Below are 9,379 nucleotides of genomic sequence, written 5' to 3'. Positions count from 1 at the left end.
AGACCCCGTGGGTGGAGGCCAGTCCCGGGTGTCCGGACTCGAGGCCTGTGGGAAATCCAGCTCTGCCCCTCAGGCTACCCCAGGATGGTGCGCAGGCCAGGGCTCCTCTACCATAGGGCATGCAGGAAAGAACGCAAGGCTGGGGCCAGGTGCCAGGCTCGGTCCCTGCTCCGCAATGACCAAGTGTGACCTCGAACAAGCCAGCCCCCTCTCCGAGCCATGATTTCCTCCTCTATAAAGCAGAGAGGATCACAGGACTACCTGCCCCAGTGTGGTGATGTGAGAAGTAAATTACCGTAAAGGGCTCCCGACGGTGCCTGGCACTGCAGAGAAATTCCCCCTCTCTCTCAATCTATTTAAAGTTCTCTGCTATTTACCGACCCAATCCCTCGACAGACAGGATCTTATTTAACCCTTAAAACACCATACAGACAACTCAACTGTCCATCAACTGGTGAATGGACGGACACCACGTGGGGCATCTGGAAACAATACGACTCAGCAATAAAAAGCCATTAGGTGCTGTTACCTGGTCCCACGTGGGTGAGCCTCAAAACTCGACACCACGAGAGAGAAGTCAGACACCAAGCACCGCATGTTGCGTGACTGTTGATAGGAAATGTCCAGGAAGGGCAAACCCATAAAGACAGAACCCAGGGTGCAGGCTGGGAATGGGGAGTGGCTACACATGGGCACAGGAGATATTTTGGGGGTGATGGGATTGTCCTAGAATTGGACGGGGGTGATGGCTGCATAGCTCTGCACGTTCACTAAAGATCACCGGATTGTACACTCCAAGCGAGTGGGTTTTACAAGTGAGTGTTATACCTTGAAAAAGCTACTTTAAAAAAACATGCAAGATGAACATTCTTAGTCTTTTTGTGCTTCAAAAAAATTCAGAGGAAATTTCTGGAATTCAATGCCAGGGTTGTTTGCTTCCAAAGCCCAGTGTTGAAGTCCTTCAATCTGGGAGATAAAACCAAACAAATAAACAACCAGAGGTGGGTATCCTGAGACCAGACTGCTTGTTCCACTCAGTAGCCATGAACTGACTCACGAGAGAGAGGTGAGGAGCAAGGAGTGGGGACCATGCCCCAGAAACAATCCTTCCCCAGGGAGGGGCGCCTGCCCTCGCCTTCCCAAGGCGCTGCTGAGAGCCTGCTGGCGTGGCCCCCAGCCCTGTATACACAGGGAGCACATACTGTACATTTCAAGCCATATTTTGAGCACCACTTAAATTCCAGGCTTTGCACCCAGCCTTGTACAGACGTGTTTCTGTACTTCACGGTGATACGACAAAGTAAGAATTATCGTTTCCATTTTGCAGATGAGGAAACTGAGACTCATGCAGATGAAGGAGCTTGGCCAAGGCCACGCGGCCGCATACCAGGTGGGCCTTTTAAAGGCAGGTGAAAGCCCAAAGGCTCCGTTTTTGCCAGTCCACTAAGCTGCCCTGAATCATCTACTTCCTTCTGTCTCTCAGAGTCTCTGCGTCTACCTCCTTTGGTCTCTGTCTTCCCAGCTCCCTCTTCTATCTGCTGGGTCTTTCTTTGTCTCTCTGTGCTTGCCTCTGTCTCTGTCTCTGTGTGTGTGTGTGTCTCTGGCTCATTTACTTTTTAATAACCACAATAATGAGAAAAGCTCCTTTCCGACCCTCCTGGGGAGGGAGACAAAAGGAGGGGAGTTCAGCGAAGAAGGGGAGGGATAACCTCCTCTCTTGCTCCTGAGAAATTTAATAAAGGGCCTGAGAAAGTGCTGGGCTCCCCCGGCCAGTACCCTGGGAAAGGGGGCGGCCCCCTCCCCCACCACAGGCACCGGCTCTGCACGGGCCTGGGGTCAGGGGAGGGAATGTCTCCGTGCTGGGCCCCCTTCTCCAGCTCACAGGCTTTATCTCTCCCCTCCCTGCTGGTGGGAGCAGCCCCCCAGCTAATCCGCCCCTGAATATGGTCCACACCAGACTGCCTCCCCTTGACCCAGACCTGCCTGCTTTCCCAGGAGAGCTGCTCAGAGGGGAGAATCACTCATGAATTGTAGCCTCTGGACTCACAGGAGGTCAGGCAGTCCAGCCTCCCCTGCCGTGCCCAGCCCCCCACCGATGTCTGGCAAGGGGGGCTGGGCCTGCCCATCCCCACCCCAGCCTAGGAGGAACCTGATGCCAAAGTGTTCCAAGACCCTCCCCAGACTCTGCAGCCCCTCAGCAGGAGAGAGCCCAAGATCCTAGGAGAGAGAAGGCTTGGCTCTCCCTTCTGCCCGCTTGAGGACCAACAATGGCCAAGAGAGGTTACAGGAGCCCGCAGGCCTCCCCCCACCCTCCAAGGGTCACAGTTGGAAGAATGATCCTGGTCCAATCTCAGGGAAAGGAAGGCCAGACGCCCCATGCAGTGGGATTAGTAAGATGAGGCCAACTCATCAGACAGAGCCCTGAAGCCAAGTGCGATGGTACAGGTGGGCAAAGCCAGCTCGCCAGCCAGGAATGTGCTCCAGGGTCCTGTCTGCCTAGGGAGGCTGTGGGCCCCGAGGCTGCCCGGGCACAGTCATTGAGCTGCTCCCAGGTGTCTGGACCGCCTTTCCTGTCCGTCAGGAAACCACACATTGGCAAGGCTGACCTCGTCTCCCACCTGGCCAGGAACTGGAAGGAGGGGCTGGGGAGCTGGGGCGTGGGGCCTGGGACTCAGCATGCCCTTACTCATTCCTGGGCCTGCTCTAGCGTTCCTGGTGCTGAGTCCCAGGGATGGAGGGAGTCAGCTGACGACCGCTTGCTCTCCGGAGGGCTTGCAAAGCACTGGGTACTGCATTAACACATCATCTCGCTAGACCTTCACAGCAATGCCATGGGCCATCTGCACTTGAAACCTGAGACGGTCAGGGGTGCAGAGAAGTGAGATCGCTCGCGTCTAACATCACACAGCCCATCGAGAAGTCACAGTTCAAGCTTGGCATTGAATGGCATTGATTGGAGCATGGCTGACTCCAAGGCCTGGAAAAATCACACACAGGAAGTCACACGCAGAAGTGAAGCAGGACTGGGTTCTGGGAGGTGCTGGGAAGGGCACGAGGGTGGGAGCCAAGGGACAAGAGGGATTTGGAGATGGCTTCAGCAGGCACTTAGTCCTACTTCATTAGGAACAGGAAGGCCGGGCAGTGACCTCACAGGCACTGCTGACAGATGCCGACTGCGGACAGGCTCTGCTCAGACTAACAGAGCTGCCGCCCGCCTGCCTGTCTGCTTGCATCCCCGGTGCCCAGTGGGCAGCCAGAAACAGCGCACCCCCCCACACACACCTGGGTTGAAGGGCTGGCCTCGCCTTTCCCTTGGCCCCTTGCCTGGGGCCATGGGCAGAAGAAGGGAGAAAGAGCCGAGAGATGGAGCAGAGAGACAAACACGCCCCCCAGCTCCTAGCCGGATTCTGCCCTGTGCCGGGGCCTGCAATGGGTATTGATGGGGCCGCTGGGCAGCTCCCGGCCCCACCTTGAGGGACCAACAGTCTGGCATTCTAGAACCTTCTCAGAGAGCTGTGGCCATGATAAGTGGAGTTCGGTGGGCACCGAGTGGAAGGCAGACAGGCTGACTCGCAGAGTGTGTGAACTTCCACAGGCCCCTCTCTTGGGCTGTCAGCACAGTGAGGGAAGGCCTGGGCTGATTCCTTTTCTAAATTTGCAGAAGCAAAATCCAGAAAAGTAATGATTTCCCAACCACCCTGTCCACTGGCAAAGCACTTTGTGCCTTTAACTACACTTCTTTGTTCTCTCAGACTATTTTGGTCCTCCAGTCCTTCAAGATAGGAATTATAATCTCCATTTTAAGAAAGAACCTGAGGCTCAGAGAGGTATAGAGCATTCCCTGAAGACACACAGCCAGTAAGGAGCAGTGTGCGGAAGCTACGTCTCCCAGCTCCTTGTGTCTAGTGTGTGGAGGCCTCCGGTAGGGGCTGGGGTTGGCACAGCTGTGGGAAAACTGGGCTGGTTCTAGACCCTTCTCTCCCGGGGGTGGGAGGGGGCAGCTGCAGGTGGACAGGCCCAGCTCCTGCCTGGAGTTTAGCGCCTGCCCCCCAGTGGCTGGTGGGCGAGCAGAGGCTCCTCGGGACACGTGTTTCCACTTTCACTGGAGTGGGGAACTAATATCAGAAAAACCTGTGAAGCTGCTAATGGGATAATGGAGAAAGTATTTATTTATTTTTCGAAGGAGGCCTGTGAAGACTGGGGCAGGCTCACTGTGAGGCCGCAGAGGCGGGAGGTCAGCCTGCCGCTAACAGGGATTAAGCAGATACCGTGGAATGAGGGGGTTTCCGGGGCAGAGGCTGGAGGCAGGGGCTGGCCTGGTCCTCTCAAAGTTAGCTCCCCCCCACCCCAGAGAGAGCAAGTCTGGACACAGGGGCTCAAGTCACTTCTAGACGGGGTGGGGGTTCCTGCTTTGAGCTTTCCTCCACACCTGCTTTTTGCTGTCCCTGCGCAAGATGCAGGCCCCCAGAGGTCATCAGATCGGTCTCCTCCAGGCAGTGTGTCCCCAGCAGCATCCCGAGGAGAGTCCGGGTCTCCCTCCATGCACAGCTTCAGGAGGGAGGCGGTTCATTTTTCTCCTTTAGTCAGGACCATCCCCGGAAACCTAGTTCTGTGTGAGAAACGTCCTCTTCACGAGCATGCCACAGTGGGCCTGGCACCCTCTGTCCCCACTACTCAACTGGGCTCTCTAGCATTGCCCTTGGCCCTCCCGGCCCTACCCTGCTTAGGAGCCCTGCTGAGCTTGACAACAAGTGCCTTAGAGACCAGGGCTTCTAGCCATGGATTTGGCAGAGACGCTCAGAGGCACGGGGCGGGGAGGGGAACCCCAGAGTCTCCCCCACCCCACCCAGAGCAGCGCCCTTTTATTTGTTTTCCTTCTGGATGTTCTACCTTGGATTTCTCTCCAAATACTAAAGTGTCCACTCCTGTAAAAAACAAAACAAAACAAAACAAGAAGCTCAGGGCGCCTGGGTGGCTCAGTTGGCTAAGCGTCTGACTTCGGCTCAGGTCATGATCTCGCAGTTTGTGGGTTCGAGCCCCACGTTGGGCTCTGTGTTGCCAGCTCAGAGCTTGGAGTCTGCTTCAGATTCTGTCTTCCTCTCTCTCTGCCCTTCTTCTACTCGTTCTCTCTCTCTCTCTTAAAAATAAATAAATATTTTTTAAAAAACACAAAAAGTGCTTCACGAACCTCACCCCTCACCCATTCTGTGCAGCTGAAAAAACTCAAGGCTCAGAGAGAGGAGACTTGCCCAAGGTCACACAAGCTGGAGCCTGACGGCCAGTTCCTCGCCTCCTGGTCCAGAGCTGTCCCACCACAGCTCTGCTGGAGTCACCACCGTGAATCTGGGGAAACCAGAGAGACTGAAAACACCTCTTTATGGAGTGAGGAGGTCGGGGGAGGAGAGTGTGGGTTGCAGTTTTCCGGACCCCTGTAAATTAGCTGTTTCATCTCCCTGGGCCAGCACAGGGCCTGCGCTTCTTGCTGGCCTGCTAGGTGGTGAGGAGGACATCATTGGCCCTGGAGACATTCCATGCTGGCTGGGTGGGGGCTGGGGGGGAGAAGCCTGAGGGGGCTGTCCAAGGTGGAGGTAGGTTACCTCTTTTTTTTTATGTTTATTTATTTTTTTTTGAGAGAGAGGGAGACAGAGACAGAGCACGAGTGAGGGAGGGGAAGATAGAGAAACCCAGAATCTGAAGTAGGCTCCAGGCTCTGAGCTGTCAGCACAGAGCCCAACACGGGGCTTGAACCCACAAACCATGAGATCATAATGTGAGCTGAAGTTGGCTGCTTAACGAACTGAGCCACCCATGCACCCCAGTAGGTTACCTTTTAAGGGCCCCAGTCCTACCCCTGGCCACAGGCCCAAAGTCCGTGTTTCACTCCTTTGTTTGACCAATATTTGTGGAGCATCTACTCTGTGCTGGACATCTACTGGGTTCTGGAAAAGAGTAGATAACAAGAGACGTGACGCCGACCCATCCGAGGTCACGGACAAGGAGCTGGGCAACTTCAAGGTGTCCGTTGTTAGCGACAGAGAATGGGGAGCTGATGACAGGACACGTGAGGGGAGTCGAGAGGGGAACTCGAAGGACTTCCTGGAGGAAGAGGGCCTGGGCCAGAAAAAGAAGGAAAGCCCCAAACAGAGGAAGATCCTAGAACTGCGTGGTCTGGGACCTCTGCCCCAGTAAGCTACGCCCAGAACCTCAGCTGGGCTGGCATTGGAGGCCCTTTCCCTTTCATGGGTGATTTTCTGAAAATGGCTAGCTCAGCAAGGAGGAAAATAAAATCACCAGATCACGTGAGTGACAGCAACCTGGCTAGACATCTCTACCAACTGTACACGTTGAGCCTCGCGCCTTGGCACACACCAGGACCTCACTCCACTTCTGTTGCATGAATGCGACATTTGGTCAGTCTGGAACTCAGCCCTCGCACTGGCCTCCTTTCTCCTTCAAACCTGCAACTTGTCTCAGCTCAGAGCCCCACCAGCAGAGGATTAACCTCCGAGGCATCCCAAGAAATGTGTTTACCAGGTCTTTCTCCTATAACCGTGTCCTACAAAGGAGCAAAACCAAAGACAGCTGTGCTGCGTGCACAGTGACGTGTGCTGTGTGCTTCCCACGTGCCAGGCACCGTTCTGCTCACACCCCTCTCACGCTCACATCTAGACTCACAGCCGCAGTGCATGATGGACTCCATCACAGTCTCGTTTTGCAAATGAGGTCCTGAAGCACAGAGACTTCACATGTCTCACCCAAGGTCACGCAGCTGGTACCTATGGAAAGAAGCACTTTCTGCCTTCTGCGGGGTGTCAGGCATAGCAGGAGCCTTTGGTTCTTGAACTAATTAAGCAGGTCTCTTCGAAAGCTCGGAGAGTGTAGTGGCTCACTGAGCGTGGACCGATGCTCCTCGCCTAGAGGTTCAGCGCGCTCTCCCCTGCACCCCATCAGTTCTCTGGGGTCTGTCTCTCCCGCACCGACCAGCTCTGGGAACGGAGCACCTCCGGGGGGAGGACCGGACCAGGGACTCGCCCACAGGATTTATGTCCCGTCTAGGGCGGACCGTTTGGCTGCTGTATGAAAGGCTGCACGGAGCTCAAAGATGGAACTTGTTGCCATTAAACGATTGCAAATGTCAGGCGGCCCGGCCTGGGGGCTCCTTGCGCACGCATCCCCGTGGCTGGGGGCCAGGCCGCCTCAGGAGCGCGCCGCCTGGCCTCATGGTCCCCTCCCTCATGCAGGCAGAGCCCCCTCGGTGACAGGGGGGTTCCAACCCAGCGCCTGAGCAACGTGCTCTCCAGGGGACACAGGGCCCCTCCCTCCTGAGAGATGGCGCGGGAACAGAGGGTGTTGTTCTAATTAATTGACTGAGATCCGTGCCAGCGCAGATGGATGCAGAAATTACCTGCAGATGTGACTGTGCACAACTATTTTAACCGTCCGGGCTGTCACGCAGACTCAGGGAGCCGGGGCCTCTGGGGGCCGGGTTCATGCCATGCAGCCCCCTGCCTCTGGACAGGGCAGACTTGTGCCAGCCTGAACTGACGAGTGATTGCTACACTCACTGTAGCAATCACTGGGGCTGGTCGGGGCCTCCTGGCCATCAGTGCTTCTTGGGCCCTGGGTTGTCCAGAGGCCCAGCTGGCAGGGTGCAGCTTGTCAGTGGTGCTGGTTAATGGCTTCAAGGGGGGACTTCTGTCAGGACACCTGCAAGCAAGGTGCCATGATCTTCTGTACACGCACTTGCCCTGGAGGGCCCGAGTCCTCCCCTACACGTGCTGCAAAGCGCCTTCCCTGGGTCTCTGGATCCCTATGCATTTTTAGATTGTATAAAACCAGATAAAGACAACTATAGCAGGTGTTTCCTCCACTGATAACACAAGATCTATGAGAACACGGACTCATTCTCCATTTTCAGCACCAGTGAGGGTCCTGACTCTGTTCCTTGCTGGGACATAACAGATCAGACCTGCCCCTGCTCTGGAGGAAGTCACAGTCCAGGGAAAGGAGATGGATGTATAAATAGCTGGTTCCCACAGAATGGGATGGGCTGTTCTCCAGGAGTACGACGAACTAGGAGGACTCAGATGAGGGAGGTGACTCAGCCTTGGTAATCCAGGCAGACTTCACCGAGGAGGTGATGTTTCAACTGCAAGCAACTAGAACGTCCCTGGGTGGATACAGGGAGGAGAGCTCTGGGCAGAAGCCTGTGGACAAAGGCCTGGGGGCAGAGGAGACCTGAGGGGTGTGCTGGGAGAGAAGGGGGGTCAGCAGGCTAATGAGGGGCCATGAGCATCATGTTCGTTTCATGAAGAGTTGGGGTCTCTACCTGGACACTCTAGGAATCTTTGAAAGACGTCAGAGGTAAGAGTATTGCATGGTTAGACTTCTACTTTACAGCAACCCTCTTGGCAGAGGGTGGACTGGAAGGAGGGAGCCTGGGAGCAGAGGCAGTAACAGTCCAGGCATCGGGAAGGGAAAGGACAGATTTGTGAGAGGGGTGGACAGGGCCACTGCCCCGGGACCATACGCTGGCTTGGGGGTGGGGGGACGAAGAGGCAGGAGTCAAGGTGGATGTGCCTGGGAGGGAGCCCGGGAGACAGGAGGGGGGATTCTGCTGAAGGCACATCCCCACTGGTCCTGGCTGCTTTCAGAAGTTTTGTGAAGGCTTCCCTTCCCTCAGCCTCAATATCCCCACATCAAGGGAGATGTTGATTCCCACCTCTTTTCCGTCCACTTCCTCCCCAAATGGGAAGTGCTTGGGGAGGGTAAGAGGGGCTCTTTGAAGGGCAGCACTTCTTCAAGCCAGTATGTGGTGTTCTCTGAGCCCCTGGGTCCACTGTGCAGGGGGGAGGTACGGGGGCGGGGGGCAGAAGAGTCCCAAGCCAGGCTTGCTGTGAGCCCGGAAGAGCCCTCACACAGCCTCCTTGGTGGCTGTCCAAGCCTTCCCTCTCTCTTCAAGCCCCCGCTGGCTGGTCCCCCACAGCAACCACCTTGCCTCCTACCTGCCCCCCAGATGGTGCTCCCTCCTCTTCCTCCCTCCCCCCACACCCGCTGGGACAGCTTGTGTCCTTCCCTGCCCCGGGCCTGAGCCAGCCTCTCCCCGTGCCCCAGGACTCGGTGCCACCAACCAGCCCCTCTCACCTGCACAAACAGCTCCTGTCCCCTCCTCGCTAAACGGGCCTCCACATCCCCTCCAAACTAGTGTCATCCCTTCCCTCTTAAAAGTCTGCACTCTTCTCTCCATGGCCTCGTCCCCAGTCTCCCCTCAGCCCATGCAAGCTAGCTCCCCGACAACCCGAGAAACTCATCTTTTTTTGAAAACAAATTTTTAAATATTTATTTTTGAGAGAGGCAGATCTTGAGACAGGAGGGGCAG

General features: G+C 55.9%; 1 long non-coding RNA gene across 1 annotated transcript; it reads right to left on the bottom strand.

Annotated features, from left to right (window-relative positions):
• Nucleotides 1-4,246: 4,246 nt before the first annotated feature.
• On the bottom strand, nucleotides 4,247-5,949 carry LOC115299401. The gene is made up of 3 exons (XR_003912169.1): nucleotides 5,828-5,949; nucleotides 4,891-4,925; nucleotides 4,247-4,609 (listed from the first exon to the last, which is right to left on the bottom strand). It is a non-coding gene; the product is annotated as an uncharacterized LOC115299401 (long non-coding RNA).
• Nucleotides 5,950-9,379: the final 3,430 nt, after the last annotated feature.

Source organism: Suricata suricatta, chromosome 8 (genome assembly GCF_006229205.1).
Source record: "Suricata suricatta isolate VVHF042 chromosome 8, meerkat_22Aug2017_6uvM2_HiC, whole genome shotgun sequence".
NCBI lineage: Eukaryota > Metazoa > Chordata > Mammalia > Carnivora > Herpestidae > Suricata > Suricata suricatta.
The sequence above is the reverse complement of the archived record's forward strand: the minus strand, read 5'-3'. Positions and strand labels throughout refer to the sequence as shown.